General features: G+C 38.9%; 1 pseudogene; it reads left to right on the top strand.

Moving 5' to 3' along the window:
- The first annotated feature begins 283 nt into the window (after nucleotides 1-283).
- On the top strand, nucleotides 284-6,499 carry LOC103696459 (annotated as a pseudogene).
- Nucleotides 6,500-8,243: the final 1,744 nt, after the last annotated feature.

Below are 8,243 nucleotides of genomic sequence, written 5' to 3'. Positions count from 1 at the left end.
TTTTGATAATGAAAACAAATAACAAGCAAACTGAGTCAGTTGCAATGATTTAAGATGGAGCAAGTTCAATTACGTATAAAAAGTAGACGCTAGCTTTGGTCGCGGTTCTAGGTCTTCTTGGCTTGCAGCCGAGCCCACTGGAGTCTGAATGCCCCGCAAGAGTCCAATGGTCCACTCAAAAACCACAAAAAGATCTAATGTTGGGGTGAAGATTTTTTCCACTAAAGTCTCTCCTCTCCCTTTATGCGCTTCCGCACTCTATCGTTCTCCACCAGATCCCTAACCCCATCCAAAACCCTCCTCCCCCTCGTCCTCCGCCGCCGCCTCGTCTCCGCCCTCTCCGCCGCGCCGAGCCCTCGCCATGGCCGCCACCGAGGAATCCCTCCGGCGGGCCCTCGCCGAGAAGCAGACCGCCGTCGACGCCCAGTCCGAGGCCGTCCGGGCCCTCAAGGCCCGCCCCAGCGTCTCCAAGGACGAGATCGATGCCGCCCGTCGAAGTCCTCAAGGCCCTCAAGGTCGAGCAGGGCGCTGCCGCGAAGCGACTCCAGTCCGCCGTCAGCAGCAACAGCGACGGCAGCAGCAAGGAGGCGTTCCGGCAGGCCGTTGCGAACACGCTCGAGAGGAGGCTCTTCTACATCCCCTCCTTCAAGATCTACCGCGGCGTCGCCGGCCTCTACGACTACGGCCCCCCTGGGTGCGCCGTCAAGTCCAATGTCCTTGCCTTTTGGCGCCAGGTAACGCCGTCAAAACCTTAGCCTGTTGAGTAGCAGAGCTTTTACACAATTGTACTTTGGAGAAGGAAGCTCCAGCTAGTCGATCCGATCCAGTTCTACTAAGATTTTTTAGTGGAGCGATTCTGTAAGAAATAGATAAATTTCAGGACGTCTTGTTGCCCTATGGAATCGTTGCGGTTACGTTAAACTAATTTCTTGGGATTTTAACCCACAAAATGAGAAAAAAAGTTCCTCCCATGTCTAAAATGCTTAGAGGCGATACTTAACTTCTAAACAAATTTCTATAACTAGTACCTGATAATTAGATTTTTTTTTCTTTATATTTAATATTGCATCAGTCGAAGCTTGCAACGATATTTAAACTCTTACATTCAGCGACAATGGTGATCATTGTTTGGGAATTTATCATTACATTTGACTCTTCTTGCTAGTATATACTGCTCGCTGATCTTTTTCCTCGTAGTTTGAATGCTGAGTTGTTCGCTATATGCTGTTTAATTTTGAAAGAGCATATTATTTCTCATGGATCGAATGCTTAATTATATGTTTTAACAATGTTTTATTTTGAAGGCAAAACATAACTGATATTACACAGAATGCTACAATAATATGTTTAATCTGTTTTTTTAGCACTTTGTTTTGGAGGAGAACATGTTGGAGGTGGATTGTCCCTGTGTCACGCCAGAGATAGTCTTGAAGGCATCTGGTCATGTGGATAAATTCACTGACCTGATGGTGAAGGATGAGAAGACTGGACGTGCTACCGTCCGATCACTTACTCAAGGACTATTGCAAGGGGAAGCTCGAGAAGGACCTCACATTGTCGCCTGATAAGGCTGCAGAGTTCAAGCATGTCATCTCGGTGTTGGACGATCTTTCTTCTGAAGAGCTAGGGCGAAGCTGAAGGAGTATGATATCAGATCGCCTGATACCGGGAACCACATCTCTGATCCATACCCCTTCAATCTCATGTTTCAGACTTCGATTGGCCCATCTGGCATGCTTCCTGGGTGAGATAATTTGCACATGGTATGTACTTAATTAGCAGCGATTGGTGTCTGGTATTTAGTTGCTGTTCGATTATCTGTGGATTGTAGGTATATGAGGCCAGAAACAGCACAGGGTATCTTTGTGAATTTTAAGGACCTCTACTATTACAATGGAAACATGCTTCCATTTGCAGCAGCTCAGATTGGGCAGGCATTAGAAACGAGGTTTGTTTGCTTCCATTTTCTTCCTTTACTGTGGGTATAAAATTGTGCCTTGAGGCATAGAAGATCACATCGTGCAAAACTGCCGTGGTGTAATGAAGATCTGAGCTGCATTATCTTGTTATTGATTTTATGTGTTAAAAGTTGGTGTTTTAGTACACATGCATGAACCATGATTCTTGGTGGATGTATTTCTTTTCTTTTTGCTAAGAGAAAGTGGATGCATTTCCTTAATGCTTGATTGCATACTAGGTCTCATTTAATTGATTTGTCTATTCTATGGGCTGAGCATCCCAAGTTAAAGAAAGATAACTCTTTCATTGCTGTTTGCTCAGGTCCTAGTATTGGCGTATGTGAACTTAATGCGAGTTGATACCATGAATTTGAAGGCCTCATCCAATCAAATTATTGACTTGAACCATAGCATGCAGAAAGACTTAACATGAATCGGGAATTTGGGATAGTTAAGTTGTTGGCTTAACCTAATTAGATACAAAATATGGCTTCAGCGCAGTTAACCTATAGGACTAGGCTAATTTGTTTTGTATCATATAAAAGATTTAGTTGTTACGAAATGAGTCTGCAAGCACAAGATTGAAAATTCAAATTTAAGTAACTTGCACATTTTATACATAAGGTTCTTAGTGTGCTTTATGAGGATTGGGTTCTAATTTATCTAGTTGCTCTGAGAAACTTTCCTTAGAGGATTGTGTTCTAAAGATGAATATCGTTCCCTAATTTAAACCATGTCAAAGTCCTATTTTATCCATTCTCTTTCCAAGTCTTGTAGAACCTTAGAGGCTTGCTCTCGATTACATGCTCCTGAATTCCATAGCCATGTGGCCTTTTAGTTATTTTTGGTAGATGACTCTCGCCTCTAGTTGAATTGGATAAAATCAATATAGAGATGGCATTTGGTTATCAAATTTGATGGATCATACCTTGATTCCTCAAGCCAATGCTATGTAGATGCGAGAATGCTTGCCTTAGTTAAGCTCAACCTGTCTATGGACATCTATGCTTGATCTAAAATTTGATAATCATTCAATATGCATATGTTGATGCAAATATATAAGTTTTTGGTTCATACACAAATTTGGACAAAAAACTGGGACATCATGTGGATGGTACTCTTTTCCCTCTCCTTTGACCATGGTTCTTTCTCTTGTTGTCACTCCCACATTCCGTGTTCCTCTTTGATTTATGCAATGGAGGTGCTAATTTGGCTGGTTGAACATGGGTCAAAGCAAGAATTTTATATAATTCTACTTAAGCTATTGATAATGGATTACTTGGGATTGCATGCTCCAAATTGTTTATAGAGTATGCCTTGAATTATATAGACCTAATTGTTTCCTTCAATGACAGACATGCTCAATTTTGTTGGATTGGGCCTTAGATTTAGTAATATAATAAGAATTTCTTGGATGTTTTAATCTATCAAGGGTTAAATTTATTATATCTCTTTTAACTCAAGGAAAGAAAAGAAAAAAATATTGAAAATTGATGTTATATAGCCTATATAATTAGTTAAATAAAAATGACCCTTCTATTATTGGAAAAACTAATATAAAACTTTTAAAAAAAAATCTATAGCTATCTTTAGTTTTGGCCAACATCAGGCAGAACCACTGAAGCTGACTGAAAATGAAAGTTGGAGGTCAGTTTCAATTTGATCTTGGCCTAAAGCAATCCATTCTGGTAGAAACTTAAATCTTGGGTGAAAATGTGGCTTGAAGGGTGCTATTTGATTGGCACGATGCTTTTATAACTAATATCATTTTAAATGAATTCCCCTTTCATGAGATGAGTTCAATTCATGATTTGTTGCCTTGCTGTTCTATTGCAGAAAATGGGGCAGAAGTGAACACTTTAATGGATTGAAGGAAAGTGGGAAGCTTTCTAGGTCCATCCTAGGGTTTAGGGATAGTGTTTGTTGTTACAAAAAAGTTTCTAGGGGTTTTAGGATTAAAGGAGAAGGTTTGATGTTGACTTGAAGTTTAATTCAGGCACTAATACATATATTCACAGGTTTTTAAAGATAGGGAAAGACATGCGAAGTAAAGGAGTTGAGAGATGAAGAGGGAGAGGGGAATAGAAAACACTAGAGGCAGGGTGAGAGAGGGAGGAGAGAAATCACTTTCACAAACTCATACAATACAACTCATGACCACCCTTTCGTTTGCCGATGCACTATGTGGCTTGGGGATGAAGCAACCTAATAAAAAAGACATGCAAGGACCCACCAACCACATATATTACAAAACTTGTAACTTGGAACCCAATTAACTTGTAGGTCAAGTAATTTAAGGGCCAATTTAATCTCATATCCATTTTGTAATTAAATGTTAAACAAATAGAAACTTGATGCACGATTAATTTTGGACCATCAAATAATTTTGATGCTCCAATATGTCCATTGATGCTCCAAGTAGTTCGATGAGGGTTTAGATCATCATAATGGAAAAAAATTGCCGCATGATCTAGGCCCTTGACTTTATGATTCGTTTGCACTGCATGGATCTCATGCTCAAGATCTTGATGTTGCTTTGACACTTTTGATCCATCTCTGCATCTCCAAGACTCGATGATGGAAACTAATATAAATTTTTCTTGCAATTGTCTCCTCAACTGGTTGTTTGGGTGCCTTTGGATCTTCAACCATAAAGCTTTTGATCATCTGATTGATGGTATTCTCTCATCAATCGACAAAATCAACAAGAAATAGATTGTCGAAATGCTGCAATATGGTCACAACCCTTGGGAGATTGCGATTCATCTCTTGATTGTTTGGAAGTTGCTCTAGTGTTGGATCATCATTGCTTTAAACGTTCTCGATGAGACTAAAAATTGTTTCTTGATTTCCATTTCAAATTGTTCTCCGGACCTTTTATCAATATGAGGTGATCGTAACACTATATATAAGACTCGTGATTCTGGCAATCCAATCTTTCGTGCGTATCGCGTAAGCCCCCAAAATGTTCTTTTCAAAAAATGGGTTTTCAAAAGATGATATGGTGCACCTTCTATTGCAGTTTTGAAGGTTCACCATTTGCCATATCTTCGTAAACATATCATCCGTAGAAACATTCTTGTTCTATGAATTTTTAATTGCAAGAATTTTTCTCTGGGGTTCTTCATTTCTTAATTTTTCGTACTTGTGATATTGCTGCTGCACAGCTGGAAGAAGCAGTACAGGAAAACAGCAATGTTTGTAAATGGTTGGGAAAAATTGACTACTTGACAGTATGGAAGAGGTACACTACTGAATTATGAGGGGAAAAATATTTAGATCAAATGGCACATGTTGTGCTCACTTTGTTATGGAGCACGTTGTTAATGTAGTAGGCAACTGAGTTTTGATCACAAACCAACCCAGTTCTTGATTTAAGCTTCCCACAAAAAAAATTCTTGGCGTAAACAATTGCTATGAAATTTTACTGAACTAGTTGAGGGTTGGTTGAAATTTGTGCATTTTTTATCTCCTTTCTGGTGATAAAACTGCCAGTTTAAAGAACTGAATGAATGATTGCACTGTTTCCCTTTTTCTAAAATAGACATGTTCCCTCTGTAACATTGGAAAAGTGAGTTCTTTTTTGTGTGTGGCAAGGCTTCACTTTATTATTCACCAGATCTTGTTTCTCCCATATTGATTTTTGATATTTTGTCTGATTATGAGATGATTTTGTGCTTTCTTCAGTTGAAGAAATATAAATGCAATAATTTGGGTGAATAGTTAAATATATTTGATGCTGTTCTCTTAATTCAAAAGTTATGCTAGTAGAAACATGAGCGTACTGTCTCCTATATTTCTTTTTTGTGTTACAGACTTACAGCCTCTGTTTTATGTTCAACTGTCGGCCTGACATAACTTATTTCTATGATGAGTAGATTTCACCTCGTCAAGGTCTTTTAAGAGTCCGTGAGTTCACACTAGCTGAGATTGAGCACTTTGTGGATCCTGAGGACAAATCCCACCCAAAGTTTGTTGATGTTGCCAACCTGGAGTTTTTGATGTTCCCTAGGGAGGAGCAACTATCTGGGAAATCAGCCAATTCAATGATCCTTGGTGAAGCTGTTTCAGAGGTGGTTTCTTGGCTTCCTTATTATCAACTTTGTGCTGATCATTTCTTCCTTTACCTTTATTTTATTTTGACACCCCTATTCTTCATTGGTTTAGTTTCTTTTAAACATTGTTTTAATTTCTTTGTATAGGGAACAATCAATAATGAGACACTTGGTTACTTCATAGGACGGGTTGTATCTTTTCTTGACTAGTCTGGGAATTGACAAAGATAGATTGCGCTTCAGGCAGCATCTGCCAAATGAGATGGCTCACTATGCTGCAGACTGTTGGGGATGCGGAAATAGAATGCTCCTATGGCTGGATTGAATGTGTTGGGATTGCTGATAGATCTGCTTATGATTTACGAGCTCATTCGGTACGTAATCAAGACCTGTTTGCACTTAAGAGTGCCGTGATGAGTTCTGATTGTGACAAATTATAATCTTATGCACCTCTTACAAAACTATTCTTCTTCTAAAGAAGTGAGAGGACTAGTTAGCAATGCATTGGGTCTGGTTGAATTGTGATTAGATTGAATTTGGATCGTCATCAAAACTCTTAGCCCATACAACCCCACAACATTTGAAAAGTATAAACCCATACCAACTCATTTATTATGGGACCTGGACCTGACTTGCTATTAGACTTTCACTTGTTAGTTATATATCTTATAATTGAAACGAGATAGGTCAAGAAGAGTGTCTAGGGTGTGCATTGGAGAGTGAGGAGAGGAAATTAAACTGTTGAAGAAAATATGATAAATCTTGAGGAGAGGTGTCTACTCCACTTTCTCTTCAGTAGTTTTTGTTTTTTCTCTTAACTATGAACATCCACAACTGTGTTTCAAGGGCTTGCTCAACCTCTGTTAACCTGTTGGATCTGGGGCTGGAAACCAAACCTGTTTATTTTGGGCAAGTTGGGTCAGTGTTGGGTTGGTCTTCATCAGAAACTGCCACACCTATGAAGATAAATGGAAAACCAATGTCGAATAAGAAACCAAACCTTCTGTTATTCAATATATAATGGTGCCCTTTTTACACTAGTTTCAATTTTCTTACTAGTTTGGTTCATATGTAAATGGCCTTCAGATTTGCTTCTTTAGAACATCACAAGCTCATGGCTTTGTGCCTCTTTTCAAAAGTTGATTTTATTTTCATGTCTTGGACAGCCTTATCTTAGAGACCCATCTTAGCTATTGTTTACTTTTAGTTGCATAGAAAGACAATCCTCTTATGCTTATGCCTGCCATTCTTTTGCCAGAGCTTTCGCTAAAGCTCTTCTTGTCGACTATTTATTCAAGTTTTTATCTATCGGCTGATTAAAGTTCGTAGATGATGCTGAAGTATATGATTTTATTATGCTGTTCAACAGGAGAAAAGTAGGTGTCCCTCTGGTTGCTCATGAGAAGTTCTCAGAACCTAGAGAGGGGAGGTAAGGATTTTCTTTCCCACTTTTTTTTATGTCTAATTCCACATGTCGAATGGCAAAATCACTGATCTCCATTCTTTGCTGCAGAAGTTATGTTGCACTTTTTCTATCTATTTGTCCAGAAGATACTGACTTTCCTATTTCTACTTGCTATTGTTTGATTTTTTAAATAAATTCAGAAGCTGGGTTATTACCCCATCAAAAAAGGAACTAGGTCTTGCATTTAAGGGTAACCAAAGAATTGTGGTTGAAGCATTGGAGGTAACCTTTGCACAGATTCCATGCTGCTAATTACTTGCCTTTTCATTTATAGCTTCTAACAAGCTCTTTGGATAGGCCATGAGTGAAAAAGAAGCACTGGGAATGAAAGAAGCGTGGGATGATAAAGGAGAGGTGGACTTCCAATCTGTACATTGGAAAATCTGTACGTATAAAAAAAAGCATGGTATCCATCAGTATGGAAAGAAAGAAGGAACATCAAGGTTTTTACCCCCTCTGTTATCGACCATCTTTTGGAATTGGACGAATAATCTACTGTCTCTTTGAGCATTCTTTCTATATAAGACAAAGAAAATCAGAGGATGAACAGTTGAATGTGTTCCGCTTCCCTCCTCTGGTGGCTCCTATTAAGTGCACCGTTTTCCCATTAATCAAGTCTCAGCAGTTTGATGAAGGGCCAAAACTCATATCTAAATCACTAACGGCGGCTCGGGTGTCACATAAATTAGATGTTTACAGGTATGCCTGTAAAATATCAGCATCTGATAATTAACTGAACTCTGGTTTTAGTCATAATTCTGAAAT

This window comes from Phoenix dactylifera, unplaced genomic scaffold, assembly GCF_009389715.1.
Source record: "Phoenix dactylifera cultivar Barhee BC4 unplaced genomic scaffold, palm_55x_up_171113_PBpolish2nd_filt_p 002206F, whole genome shotgun sequence".
Lineage (NCBI taxonomy): Eukaryota > Viridiplantae > Streptophyta > Magnoliopsida > Arecales > Arecaceae > Phoenix > Phoenix dactylifera.
The sequence above is the reverse complement of the archived record's forward strand: the minus strand, read 5'-3'. Positions and strand labels throughout refer to the sequence as shown.